Genomic DNA, 15,780 nt, shown 5'->3' with positions numbered 1-15,780 from the left:
GATAGAAAAACAACACATAATACTAGAACAGATAAATGAAACCTAGAGCTGGTTCTTTGTAAAAATTAATAAAACTGATAAGGTGTTAGCCAGAGTAATCAAGAAAATAGAAAATACCAAAATAAATAAAACCACAAATGTGAGAGTAGAAATAAGAACCACACCACAGAAATACAAACATTTATGAGAGAATATTGTGAAAAAATGTAAGCCAGCAAGTTGGACAACTTAGAAGAAATGAATAAGTTCTTAGAAATATATAACTTACCAAACTAAAACAAGAAGAAATAGAAAATTTGAAAAAAACCAATAACCAGCAAGGAAACTGAATCAGGAATCAAAAAACTCTCAACAAACACAAGTCTAGGACCAGATGACTTCAGACGTAAATTTTAACATGTAAAGAAGAGCTAATCCAAAAAAAAAAAAAAAAAAAAGGAAAAAGAAAGTTTGACCTGTCCTTTTCAACTTGTTCCAGAAAAACATAAAAGGAAGGGAAACTTCCCAATTCATTCTATGCCAGCTTTACCCTGATACCAAAACCAGATAAAGACACCACAAAGAGAATTACAGGCCAGCATCTCTGATGAACATGCAAAAATCTTCAACAAAATAAGCAAACTGAATCCAACAATACATTAAAAAATCATTCACCGGGGGCAGGGGCAGCTGGGTGGCTTAGTCAGGTAAGCATCCAACTTCAGCTCAGGTTACGATCTCATGGTCCGTCGGTTTGATCCCAGTGTCAGGCTCTGTTGACAGCTTGGACCCTGGAGCCTATTTCAGATTCTGTGTTTCCCTCTCTGTCCCTCCCCTCTTGTGCTCTTTCTCAAAAATAAATAAACATTAAAAAAAATCATTCACTATAACCAAATGGGATTTATCCCTGGTTTGCAGGGGTGGTTCAATATTTGCAAGTCAATGAATGTGATACCTCATATCACATAATTTTCAAAGCATAAAATCATATCATTGCAATAGATGCAGAAAAAGAATTTGACAAACTATAACATCCATTCATGATACAAACCTCAACAAAGTAGGCTTAGAGGAACTATACCTCAATATAATAAAGGCCACATATGGAAAATGAGCAGCTAATATGATCCGAACTGGGGAAAAACTGAGAGAAAAACTTCTTAGATCTTGCTTCTAGTTATCTGCTTCTTCTCATTAGCACCATTGGTTGTTAATAAATTAATCTTAACATTTATTACATCCTACTTTAATGGAGACCAATTTCTCCTATACAAGTTTAGGTGTCATCTCTTTTTTTTTCCATCCACTTTGCAATTTATCATCTTTGTTTTTTTCTTAACAAACTCCCCAAAGGTTAGATTTCTTTTGTTCACAAATCTGTTAGGAAAAGTGTGGCCAGGACAGCTAGTCTCTGCCCCGCTCAGCTTCAGGTGGGGCAACTGAAAGGTTTGGGGCTGGATCCATTTGAAGATTTGTTCACTATCGTCTGGTGGTTGATGCTGGCTGTTGCCTGGGACTTCAGTTCAGGAGGCAGCAGAAACACTTAAACTGACACACCTAGACCCTCTTTGTGGCCTAGGCTTCCTCACTGGATGGGGAGCTAGATTCCAAGTAAGCAGCCTGAGATACAGAGCAAGGCAGAAGCTGTATCGCCTTTTGTCACCTAGGCTTGGAATACACACAGGATCATAGTCACATACTCTGTTCATTAGGAGCAAGTCACTAAGTTGTTCCATGGCCTTTTTTTAAAATGGAATTAATATTTAAAACCTATGGACACCTTTAAAAAGCAATAAAATTTACCCACTGGCCACAAATGTTTGTATTCCTCCCACCTGAAAAATACATTCACTCCCCTCCCCCTCCAATACCTCCTGCGAGTCTCAGTTATCATGGCATTAGGTTCAGGGCTTGAGTCCAAGATCTTACTATCATAGGTGCAGTGGGGATAAGCTGCCTGGGTTATGGTATCTGAAGTATAGCCCCTTGAGTGCAAGGGTTCTCAATATGAGGACTTGAGAACGAAAGAGACAGTTATTTATCACTCACAAATGCAACATTCTTAGTCAACTGCTGAAGACTGTCCCATTCAGAAAAAGAAGATGGGAAGCACCCTAGTCCATAAGAGTTTTGAAATATAGCCTGATGTACGCTGTCAGTTCTTAAGTTAGGACTTAGTCCTAACCACGGGAATACTTTCTCCATGTCTCTTCCCTTTCTTTACTCTTTGAGCTCTTGGTTCCTTCCTTTTCATAAGGAATGACCTGTATTTGCAGCTGTTTTTTCATCCTGCCTCCTCCCTGTGGGATTTCTAAGACCCAAAGCCTCTTTTCATTTTGCACTATTTGGTCTCTTTTAGTCCAAGGTAGCAAATAGTATGTTTTGCTATTATAAATCTCTAACTTTTTTTAGTTTTCTGTAAATATTACTGGATTTCATGCCGTGTTTTAGCAAAGCGACCCTCCCAAGTCCTTTTGAGATAAGCTTTTCGCTTCAGGTTTCCTGTGAAGCTCTTATATGACAACGCCTTTAAAATTCGTCTACTCTTGGGGCTCCTGGCTGGCTCAGTTGGTAGAGCATGTGACACTTGATCTCTGGGTGCTGAGTTTAAGCCCCATGTTGGGTGTGGAACCCACTTTAAAAAAAATCTTATACTCAAGATCCTTAAAGAAATTGGAGGCATACCTTAAATCTTTCTGTTTTCCTGGTAGCACCCTGGATTTTCTCTTAACCCAAAAGCCATTTCTTTATTTTAGCATTATTTGACAGTTCAACATGTAGAGAGGCTGTAAACGAGAAACAGATGCTTGAACCCAGTAAGTCCTGGTTCCTTTCAGTTGCATAGTCTTTCTTTAGTTTCTCTTTCCTATCCGTTTTACTTTCAGGTATTTTGTAGCATGACTTCCCTTTCCTCCAGTGTCATTTTCTTCACTTGCTTAGAAACCCTTGCTGTCAGCCTCTTCACAGGCCATCAGGTTTCCACTAAGAGTCTTGTGGAGGCCCTTTTTCGGTCTCATTCTTATGCTTTTCTACATCTTTCCAGGTTCAGCCTACCTCCTGGTTCAAAGGAAGTTTAGTTTTAGGTTTTTTTGAATAGCAGCACACCATTTTTAGTATCAGTATCTGTGGTAGCAATTTACTGCTGCATAATTCACCAATCTTTAGTTTAGGGAGAGCAGAGTAGGGCAACTCATTTCTTCTTCATTTGGCATCAGCTGGCATAACTGGAAGCTGGAGACTAGAATCATCTAAAGGCTTGTTCACACACGTGTTTGGCTGTTGAGGCTGGCCTTGGCTAGGACGTTGGCTACTCTCAGCTGGAGTATCTACATGAAGACTCACTAGGTAGCCTGGGATTCCTCACAACGTGGTGGCTGGGTTCTAAGGGTGAGCTTCCCTAGAGAAAGAAAGATGGAAGCTGTATCACATTTTCTAGGCTGGCCTTAAATATCACAGCAGTTCTGCATATTCTGTTCACTAGAAACCAGTTACTGAAGCCAGCATATATTTAAGGGGAGTTATTTTCACAGAAGTATCAACGAATTTATAAAACCACCACATCCACTCACCTTGTCTTACCAATCATATAGAATGGATGGAAGTCCTTCCCAACTCAGCATCACTGAAACTCCAGCCAGTTTTGTTGTTGTTGTTGTTGTTTTTGTTTAGTATGATCTCTTATTTTCTAGAAAGTAACAAAGGATTACAAGATAACAGTATTGAATTAAATTTTTGTTTTTGCCTCAAAAAAATACGTGGATCATTCAATTAAAGTTTTATACTGGGAGATGTGATTTCTTAACACATCCCAGAGAATCATTTCTCCTGGGAATGCAGTTCAAATTAGCATAAAACCTTTGCTGTTCAGAAACAGGCCGTGGCATTAGAATCATTACTTCTAGATTCATGAATTAGAGTCTTATTTTCAGAGTCTTATCTTGAGACGTATTTTTTGACTTGGGCATACATAAGTCAATATGATATTGCTAAAACTTCTTTAAAAGTTATGGAGTGTTAAGATGGGGGAAGGGCTAAGAGCCTTTCTCCTAAGAAGGGACTTATTGTATGAAAGAAAGATATGAAAAAAATCATAGAAAAATAAAAGTATAGAATCAAGTGCAAATGTTGTGTAGTAACGACAATGATAGCAAAGATCTATTTCAGTAACACCTGATGTCTTTAACGTGTCTCTTGATTTTCTGAGTTGTTTACGGTTCCACATACTAAGACAGGTAACATTTTATTGCAAATGAGTTTATTTAAAAATTTGAGTGCCTGGCTGGCTCAGTTACTCTTGATCTTGAGATTGTGAGTTCAAGCCTCACACTGGGCGTAGAGATTACTTAAAATCTGAAAAACACATTTTGATAGTAGTTTTGAGTTAGACTCTTTTCACTCCACTTCCAAACTATAGTGTTTTATTCATGCAGGCTGATGTCTTTACAACAGAACTGGAAACTACATCTTCAAAATGTCTACACCTGGATGCAAAAAAATCAAGTTCTTCAACAAGAGTTATTATCAATGAAAGCTTTCGAAGAAGAACGTGAAAAACTAGAGAGCAATAACAAGAAGTTACAGCAAGAAGTAGTAAAATTGAAACAATTTATGGAAATGAATATGGTAGAACGCGGTCAAGTGGAAGAGTATAAACGGGAGATTGAAGAAAGAGCACGACTGGACATAGTAGAAAAATGACACGAAGTCAACCTGTTTTTACAGGTTAATTGATTGATCTGTAATGTGCTGTAATTCATTTCACTGCAAATTACATTTTGGATAGATGTATTGTAGGGGTTTCCTCTACTTGCTTTATGGTAATTTGTAGATTCCTGGAGGCATTTGTTCCTCCCTTTAAACATTTCAGTTTTCATCGTTATTCCTACTAAATCTAGAGGATAAGAAAAAATGATGGTTTAAACAACTAGTCTCACTATTAAGAGGAAAAGAAAAATTATGATTTAAAAATTGCACTGTACTTGGATTATTAAGTTTATTGTTGACTTCTAAATTTTTGTCATTGATTCTATTATTTGAATTATCAGATTGCGTGAATACTAATACAAGAATGATTGAACTTTAATTTTATAAATCATATTTAATTCAGTTGACATTGATGATAAATATTTTACACTTGAGTTTTTTTTCATTTAAAATTGCTCTCTGAATCATTGACTCCGAACTAAAGGAAACAGGTATAATTAATTATTCAGATTATAGCTATTTTAAAACTATCCTGTTAATTTGCTTTAGGCACAAGCAGCAGCTTGAGAACACTTGGACCAGTTAAGAGAAAATGCTCATGCTTCAGCGAGAAGTTAAATGGAACTTAGAATTAGAGATCTGGAATCTCAGGTCTCTACAATGAAGACTTCTCAAGAAGATTCTACTAAAACAGAGTTGGAAACCTACAGGCAACTCTACCTAGAAGAATTAAAAGTTAGAAAGTCCTTGAGAAATAAGCTGAACAGGTAAGTCAAAAGAGAATCATAGACAAGAAATTTAGCTTATTAATTTGCCTCCACAGCATAATGTCTGTGGAGCCAAGATCATGAGATGAGTAGGAAGTGCAAGCCAACTAGATGGTGTCATTTTGGAAAATGATGTTTCTAAGTGAACTTACCTTTGAAATGTTAGTCCAGGACCGTTTGCATCCCTCCTCTTTTTTTCGCTTTTACAGGACCTCTTCCCCCACCCCCCCGCACCCCCCGCCCTGTATATTTTCCATTGATCGGATCTGCTAGTCTTTAAGTGCATTGTTTGAAGCTTTCTCATTTAGAAGCATATTATTATAAAATTGCTTGTCAGAATTACCCTAAATAGAAATGTCGATGAGTTTCTTTTTGGAAGATTACATCTTTAACCTAAAAGGTCAAGTACTACTACTACTCATCCTGGCAGCTTGGTACATTTATTCTCTCGATTGTGATCTTTGGTATGATTACTAGAGTGGGCCTTGAGACAAACTATCCTTTATGCTTTTTCTACTTTACATAAAGGCATCCAGGTGAAATACAAAAAGACTCGCACAGGGCTGAAGGGTAGCATAATTCCCAAAGTGGCTAAAAAGAGCACCATGGTGGGAGGGAGGCATGTGGAAGATGGAAGACAGAAAGGGCAGATTCTGCCTCCAGTGCCTTGGTAACTGTTATAAGCTAATTGCCTCTGTAGCTGTTTTAGTTCTTTCTGATCACACCTCTGCCATCTACTATCTCCCCTAGAGATTGTTGGTCTCAATGATTCCTCAGTGTCAGATGCTCAGTTTCTTTGAGATAATAAGTGAAATGTACAAGAGTGGTGAAAGCAAACGCTTGAAAATGTCTTTGAGGAATGTTTTAGTTTTATATCTGTAAACAGGTTTACTAAATATAAGTATGTATATATAATGGCATCCTGAAGCATCCTGTCAGTACAGCCACTCCAGAAGACAGCAAGTATTATTTGTTAAGCCATGTACATCACTGATAGCCACTTCTCTCCCTTTCCTGGTCTGAATTGTTAGTTAGGAATCCCCCTGGAATCATAAGCATTTCTTTAGAACAATTTTAAAAGTATAATTTTAGATAGTAGGTGTGCTCTGTCACATGTTCAGTGTTAAAACACTGTTCAATGGCAAATGCTATTTACTATTATGGAAACTTAAAAAACGTAAGTCATTTAGGAATGATTTAGGTAAAAAGAAAATGTATTTGTGTTTTTTAATCTTCACAGGGCTAAGGAGAGACTGCCAGAGAGCAATACAAAACTTCTTGAGGAGAGACAGCAGCACCAAACTTTACTCAGGACCCTTAGTGTGAGCCCAGGCCTGGAACCACCTTATTGTGGACATTTTGAAAATAATTTAGTGCTCAATGGAAACCTTACTCCAAGAGGGAACTTAGTGATTCCTACCTTAAACCCACGGCCGTCATATGACTACTGGAAGACTTCCTTGTGGAAGGTGAGTTATATTATCTGTTTTAGTTTGGGTTTCAGATATCTGATATAATAGTTGCTTTTAATTTGGTGAAATTCTGAGTTGTTTAAGTAACTAATACATATGAAGTAAAAGTCATAATTATATGTGCTAAGAAAGAACTGAGGTAAATTTTATATATATATTTTAGTCCCTTGATCTCTCATTTCCAAGAGATACTAATTTTTATTTTATTTTAGCGAGAGAATGAGTGAGTGCATGCAGGGGAGGGGCAAAAGGAGAGGGAGAAAGAGAATCCCAAGCAGGTTTCATGCTCAGCACAGAGCCGAATGTGGGGCTCAGTCTCAAAACCATGAGATCATGACCTGAGTCAAAATCAAGATTTGGACACTAAAAACAACTGAGCCACCCAGGTGCACCACAAGAGACACCTAGCATTAACTGTATTCAGTAAATATAACTAGACTGACCCATGTTAAATTTCTTGAAAAGCTTTCATTTAAATTTGATTTTAGAAAGTAAATGTTATTGCCTGCTAACCGCAGGTACACTCAGATGCTTGGACTTATTTTCAGTTGGCAGTGGTTCATAAACATTTGAAAGTTTTGCTATAATCCAGTTTTTGCACCCCTGTGTGTCAGTGAATGATCGTCCTCCAAACACTTAACGACATATGAATGTTTACTATTTAGAAGAATCCATGGGGGTGCCTGGGTGGCTCAGTCAGTTCAGCGTCTAACTCTTGATCTCAGCTCAGGTTTTGATCTCAGGGTCATGAGTTCAAGTCCTGCACTGGGCTCTACACTAAGCATGGAGGCTACTTAAAAAAAAAAAAAAAAAAAGAATCCATGGTAAGTCCTTTTTATGAATGAAATCAACTTGTAACACTAAAAAGGTTAATTTCTCTTTTAAGTTAAAAGATTTGCTGTTTTCTTACACGAGAATACATCTTTAATTGCTTTCTTACTTATGGCACTCTTTTTTCTTTTTCCCTTTTTTTTGACTTATACCACCTTTGTTTCAACTTTCATAAAATATCTTGCTGAGTGATTGTAGAGCATTTTATAAATAGCTAAATCAAACAAATATTTGAATTTTTAAAATGAAGCTTTTATTTCTTCAAATGAGTTCTTTGCCCGTTTCTCTTTTCTTTTTCTGGAACCCCTTGAATGCAAGTATTATTACACTGGATGTTGTCCCACAGGTCCCTTAACCTAGCCTCATTTTTAAAATTCTCTTTTTTTTTTTTTTTTTTTTGGCTTGGATGATTTCTACTACACTGTCTTGCAAATTGTTGATCTGTTCTTCTGCATCTTCTTATCTGCTGTTGATTCCCTCTAGTGTATTCGTCATTTCTGTTATTGTATCCTTCAGCTCTGATTGGTTCTTTTTTATATTTTCTATCTCTTTGTTGATGTTATCACTGGATCCATTCATTCTCCCAAGTTCACGGAGCATCTTTATGACCGTTACCTTGAACTCTTTATGAGGTACATTACTTATCTCTGTTTCACTTAGTTTTTTTTCTTCTTTTGTCATGTTCTTTCATTTCAAATGTACTCCTCTGTGTCCTCAGTTTGTCTGACTTTCTATGTTTGTTCCTAAAATGGTTCCTTTCAACTTTTTCTCTCTTTCGAGTTGGCGTGGCCTTTGAACAATGTACGTTAGTTATGAAGTCAAGGAAGAAGAGAATGTTTCTGTAAGTGCTGTCTAGTCATTTTTCTCGGTGGAGCTGTGACAGGTGACACTGGGTAGGCGGCAAGTAACCCTGCTCTTCTCCTTCTAAATTCAGAACACAGGAGACAGGGAGATGGAGAGAAACTTAGTAGCTTTATTACTAATACACACTAACAAATGGGAGGATATGATTTAGGTTATGTTAGCCACTTTGGGCTTCCTCCTAAATTGGGCACTTCCCCACACAGTTGTAAATTGAGGAAACAAATGCTTGACCCCCACCCCGGGGGCCGGGTGCTTACCACAGAGCTGAGAGCAGACCCAAATTCATGTTACTGTGGGCAGGCACATCTTTTTCAAAGAGGAGATTCAGAAACACGTAAGCACTGCTTAGCTCCTTCTCCCAAATTCACCCGTTGGGTAATTCTCCCTTCCCGTCGGGAGGGAGGGGTAGAGATAAGTCCACATGTGAGTCGTGAAGGTTCACCTATAATTTCCGACTGGATTTAAATTATAAATAAAGTGAATTGTGTCTTTTGTACATACCAACGAATGATGAGAGGTTAGGCAAAAGCATGCTAGATGGGAAAGAGAAATCTGTGTTGGGTTTGAAATTTTGCTATAAATAACCACACCATGGGTTCACTCATTTGTTGATTGATTTTGATAAACCAAATTTTCTTTGGAAGAAATAAATAATTCTTTCAGGAAGAATTTCCTCAGTTTCAGCTTGCTTGCTTCACCTAAAGATTTTCTCTTTCGAGTTCTCTGTCCTGTGGTTTAAAAAAGTTGTGCTTAAAAATTGACTGCTACTAAAAGGAGTTAACATAATTTCTGTTCCTTTATTTTTATTGATGACTTTAAAATTTGTAATTTAGTTTTAGAGCTACTATTGTGGGCCTCATACCTAAACATTATTGAGCCACATGACAAAGTTTTATGTATTCATTTTCTCTGAGTTATACTTAAAATACACGTATTTTTCCTATGAGGAAGTAACGGGCATAGAACTCTAGGCGTGGTAAGACCACAAGTGTATTCCTGGTCTGCATCTAGTTGGATTCATGACCTCAGGCAAAGTACACTCTCTCTGAGCCCTTTTTGTCTATTACGCAAAATCCGGGACTTTGACTAAATTAGTGACTTTTATACCTTCAAAATAATTTTTTTTCAAAGAATAGAATGTATTTTGTTTTTTGCATTAAACTGTATTGTGTAAAACAGAGAGAAGTAGAGCTGTCTAACTAAAGGAGAGATGGAGACTACGGCTGTGACTTCCTTGTCCCTCAATCCTGCAGTGTCCCCAACCGAACCTTAGATTTCTATGGGCCATATTTGAATTATTAACAGTTGATGAGAAAATCCTTCTAATTAAAAATCCTTTAAAAATGTTCTTTGAATTAAAATTTGCTGATATATAGTTTTTCTGTGTATAATTTTCTCACCCTCTTATATTTCTGATCAATGGAAAGGTATACATAAAAGTACACGTGTTCTTATTCATGGACTTGAAAGCTATTTTCGCCATCGAAACACAGTTTTTACCTAGAAATAAACATAAAGGTCACAGAGGTAAATATTTAGGAAAAGAGCTTTTGGGGAAAAGATGCAACATTACCTTGGTAGCTCCTTAAGTCATGTCATATAAAAAACGTGGTTTATATTTTATATCGTATTTATTAATGGTAACACAAAATTGTTTGAATAAAGCCTTCCCCCATCATCTGGTATTAAGTTATTAATTTTTAAGTCTGGTATAGTAATGTTGTCCCATTCATTTTATAAGGCCCGAATATAATGCTATTGTCAAAAAAGTGTTATGTTTCCTCAAAAACTTAAAAATAGATATTCATGAATCCCACTACTGCGTATTTACCCAAAGAAAATGAAAACAGTAATTTGAAAAGTTGTATGCATCCCTATGTTTATGGAAACATTGTTTGTGATAACCAAAATAGGGAAGCAACCTAAGTGTCCATGGAGAGATGAATGGATAAAGACAATGTGTAATATGTATACAATGAAATATAGCTCAGCTATCACAAAGAATGAGATCTTGCCATTTGTGACAACATTGATAGACCTAGAGGGTATTATGCTAGGTGAAATAAATCGGAGAAAGACAAATAAACACTATCTGATTTCACTTACATGTGGAATATAAAAAAACAAAACAAGTGAACAAACAGAATCATAACTACAGAGGACAAATTGGTGGTTGCTAGAGGGGAGGTGCAGTTATAAAGTAAATAAGTCACAGGAATGAAGAATACAGCATATGGAATATCATCAAAAATATTGTATTAATGTTGCATGGTGACAGAGGGTAACTACACGTACGGTAGCAAGCATAGCATAGTGTATACAATTGTCCAATCTGAATTTGTACACTGAAAAACTAGTGTAACATTGTATGTCAACTATACTTCAATTAAAAAAAGGTATTAGGGAAAACAGTCTCTGAAAATACTGGGAAACATGTCAGCTAAAACATTTGTCCTCACACCCAAATTTGTAAAGACATTGGAATCCTTATCACCACAGTGTTGACTATGTTCAGTACACTATTTTGGAGCCCGATTGGGGCATTCAGGGAGAGGCTAACTTGTCTAAGGAAGATCTAAATAAGAACATTCTAGACAGGAACAGTTGTAATATACACTTGACCCTTGACCAACATGGTTTTGACCTGTGCGGGTCTACTTTACTTACACATGGATTATTTTTGGATAGTGTACAGTATTGTAAGTGTATTTCCTCTTCCTTCCGTTTTTCTCAATGTCATTTTTTTGCCCTAGCTTATTCTACTGGACAAAACACGTATGAATCGACTGTTTATGTTACCGGTAAGGCTTCCGGTCAACAGTAGGCTATTAGTAATTAAGTTTTGGGGGGATGAAAAATTGTATACAGGTTTGTGAATGTACCCCAACCCCTGTGTTATTCAAGGGTCACCTGTAGTCAAGTGTTTCAAAACTTGGTCCTAATTTGGAGAAAGGAAACAAAGTTACAATTGAAAATTTTATACTGTTTTCCTTATCTGTAATTGAGAAAGTTATAAATCAGAAGCTAAGTTTGAAAACTGTTGTAACCCTCTATTTTTCCTTTCTTCAAAGAGATTTTCTGAAATCTTTGTGTGCATATGAAAAGAAATAAGTGTTTTAGTCATAATACAGATAGCAAAATATTTTTACTCAAATTTTTGCCAATAGAATTTCCACATGACAGTATGACAGTCCCACTTTCTTCATTTTATATATATTTAAGAGTCAGTCCTGAAAAACTAATAGCAAAAAGCATTCCTTCAAATTTTGTTTTTCTAAGAGTGAAAAAATGGAAAGCCCATTTTAAGGAACAATTCATTAAGGTAAAAACCTGATTAAACTTTCACAAATGGCAGTTTTTCTAATCATTTCCAAGTAATAATTCAGTATACAATATGAATCTTGTTTAAACTTTTTTGTACCAGTAAGATCAAACATCACCTTTCAGAGATTGTACATATTCAATAGATCAATATTAATTGTGCTTTTATCAGATTCGCTTAAATAGCATTATATATATATATATTATACACATATTATATGTAATATATATGTATTATATATTACACACACACGTATATATATATACATATATATACATATATGTATGTGTGTGTATGTATGTATGTATGTATGTATCTGTTCTCCATTATCTAAAACTAAAATAAAATAGGAATTTATTTTATTCATGTGATTGTCTTCCTATTTAAGCAATCCCTAACTTTGGTTTAATCTCTACAAGTATTATTTCAAGACCACATGTCGTAAGCTATATATAATTCCTACAATGACTTTTGTTTACCTTACACATTCTAAATAATATTTGGCTTATTTCAGACGCAGCAGGAGTTGGAGAAAAGAATAACCAGAGCACTAGAAGAAGGTATGTTGCCAAAATGTATGAAGTTAGATATCATTGATTTCTGAAAGAAACTATAAATAGTAAATGGCATCCCTTTCCATTGTTTGGATAATAGATGCTACATTCACATTTTTTTGTACATAGCTAATAAAAAATGTAAAAGCATGAGCATAATGAAGAACACACTTCTTCCTCATTTAGTCCTCATGTGTCATAGCTCTTTTAAAATCTCCCACAAGTCTAGGGGCACCCAGGTGGCTCAGTCGGTTGGGCGACTGATTTCAGCTCAGGTGGGTTCAGGCCCCACAGAGGGCTCTGTGCTGAAAGCTCGGAGCCTGGAGCCTGCTTCAGATTCTGTGTCTCCCTCTCTCTGTGCCCCTGCCCGCTTGTGGTTTGTCTCTCTCTCAAAAATAAATAAACGTTAAAGAAGTTTTTTTCAATCTCCCTAAGTCTATATATCTGTTATTATTTCTGGCGACAATCTTCCTTCACTGGTGCCATCCCTGTGGAACTGTCAACCTGCACAAGTCTCAGAAAAGGTGTGCTTTATCAAATTGTTGTTTCTGCTAGTGATAGAAGACCCAAAAAGCCAAAGTCGTCTTAGTAATGCTTGGTTAAGTAATTAGAGGTCATATAGCTGTCACTTGACAGGTAACGGGTTTCAATCTTCACTCATTGACTTTGTCATTGCTTTTGCCCTTGGGTAAAACTTCAAGTTCCTTAGCATGGAACGAAAACACCCAAATCAGTTTGCTTCTTGCCAGATTATTCAGCCTTGTCTCTCACTATTTGCCCTACTCTGCTGCTTTGCTCTAGCACCTTGTCAAACTAAACTACTCATAATTAATTGCACAAGTGTTCTTCCTCACTTCTAGCTCTTTGTATGTGCTTCTTCCCTCTACCTAGCATACTTTTTCCTTATCCTTCAGGTATCAGCTGACATATCACCTTCACCAAAGAGCAGACAATATTGACACAAAACTGGGATGTCCCTTCCGTATGTTCCAGTAGTGCTGTGTTTCATACCTGTCACTTACATCTGTATACTTGGCTCTGTTTGGAAATGCCTGTTTGATTTTTCGGTTTATAGTTTATGATTGTTCAGGGTGGACTGTGTCCTCATCTTGTACTTTCATCTTGTAATGAAAAAAACAGAAACTCTGACATTTATCCACAATAGCAATTAATTCAGTGTGCAACCCTGAGCAAAATATATTTAATACTAATCTTGGGTTTCATATTGCAGTTGTACGTAGATATTTTTCATTTTTCTTAACACTCATAAAGGCCCCAACTTTTTTTTTCTATTTCCTTTCCTTTCCTTTCCTTTCCTTTTCTTTTCTTTTTTTTTAATCACTTGTAGTGAAAAGTATTTTGGAGAAAGAAGATAATTCTTTCTTTTCCTTTTCAGCTGCTACCAAATTTGAATGAGGATCCTGTAGAAATCCTTTAGTATCTACTGATGATTCAATTCTAAATCAAGATCCAGTATGGAAAGCGTCACGAGAATATGTACAGATTTTGAACAAAAATTATACAATTTGAAAAATAAATAGAAAAAATTTACTGGATGCTTACAAAACATTTTCATTGCTTCCCAATTGAACACACTATACGGCAAAATCTTGATTAAAGGAAAAAGTTTTTGTATCATATGTGTGTAATGAAAATCTTTATAATATTTTAAACTATGTTTCTTGGCATCTCATTAACTTTTAAGCACATTTTGTACGTGGAAACTACCACTAGAGGGTTTTACATACATCAGACTGCTCCACTACCAGCGGTTTAAACAGCACCCAAACAACCAAGTTGTCATTAATACTTCAGTAGTGTTCATGGATGGCTTTTTGTATTTCCCAATTTTTATGACTATATGTGGGCCTAAAGATTTAGACATTATGTTGATATATTCCTGCTATGGCTATTGCCAATGTTTGTACATATTACAATTTTTTTTATACTACCATAAAACCTATCTATAATTTTAATTGTAAACACTGATTCGTAGCTCTTTCCACATGGAGAAATAAGATTTGCCTAAGGCTTTTCAACTTTTCTATTTATTTATTTATTTATTTATTCATTTATTTATTTTTGATTTGCTTTTTGGAAACAAAGTTAGAGACAAGAAAAATTAGAGAAAACAAAACAAAAAAAACTCCCCCCCCCCCGCCCCAGAGCCATTTGCAAGTAAACTGCTAATGGGATGCCTGATTCCTGTAGCATTTAAATCCTACAAGTCAGTACATTCCACATAACTACCATACAACCTTCACAATCAGAACATTAACTCTTAATACACTCGACTCTTAAACAACGGGGTTAAGGGCTCTGACCACGCCCCCCACAGTCAAAAAGCCATGAACAACTTTTGACCCCCAAAGACTTAACCACTACTACTACCAGTAATCTTTTGTATATTATACGTATCATACTATATTCTTAAAGTAAGCTACAGAAAATAATACCATGAAGAAAATTATAAAAGAAATTACATTTCCAGTACTGAAAAAAAAAATCTGTGTGTAGTCAGTGCACCCATTAAAACTCTTTTGTTCAAGGGTTCAGTATAATTCTATCATTTATTCCTCATAATTCTTTTTAAGTTTGGTCACTTATCTGTAGTATACGTTATACCAAGGAAGGTCCTGTTTAGAGCCATGTATTGAATTGTGTGTCTTAGTCTCTTTCACTCCAGAACAGTTCCTTTGTCTTTCCTCGACTTTCATGACTTTTAACCTTTTGACGAGTAAATTCCAGTAATGTGGAATGTCTTTCAATGTGGATTTTTCTTAGGCTTCCTTATGGTAAAATTCAGACCATACATGTTTAGCAAGAGTATCACTACAACCTACTCTTTGCATCCTATCACGTGACCTACAATTTTGATTTGTCCCCATACTGGTGATGTTAATGTTGGCCACCGGAGGTAGTATCTGTCAGGTTTCTCGCCTGGAATGTTAACTTTCCACTTTCCAATTATTTAGTATTTTATGGGGAAGTACTTTGAGACATGTAAATATCTCCTTTCTCAGACACCCTGTGCCAGGCCACCTCTTCTGCAGATGACTTGCCCCCCTGCAGGTTCTGAAAACCCCCACTGGGCTATTCTTCCCCTGTGCAGATGCCTCCCTACCCTGTTCAGGCTGTGATACTTCATTATTCTATACCATTCACTTTTCAGGGATGCTCTCACTTGAGCTCCAACACTGTGCAGGGTGACTGTCCTACACATAATGCCTTCCCCATTCTAAGCTCTAACACCTCACTCTGGACCCCCACAACTCCATGCCTCTGTT

At 36.4% G+C, this 15,780-nt stretch overlaps 1 pseudogene; it reads left to right on the top strand.

The window, feature by feature from the left end:
• Positions 1-4,375: 4,375 nt before the first annotated feature.
• Positions 4,376-14,131, top strand: LOC125916891 (ankyrin repeat domain-containing protein 26-like; annotated as a pseudogene).
• The last annotated feature ends 1,649 nt before the right edge of the window (positions 14,132-15,780 follow it).

The sequence above is a fragment of the Panthera uncia genome, unplaced genomic scaffold (assembly GCF_023721935.1).
Source record: "Panthera uncia isolate 11264 unplaced genomic scaffold, Puncia_PCG_1.0 HiC_scaffold_1299, whole genome shotgun sequence".
Lineage (NCBI taxonomy): Eukaryota > Metazoa > Chordata > Mammalia > Carnivora > Felidae > Panthera > Panthera uncia.
This window is presented reverse-complemented; position numbering and strand designations above follow the sequence as displayed.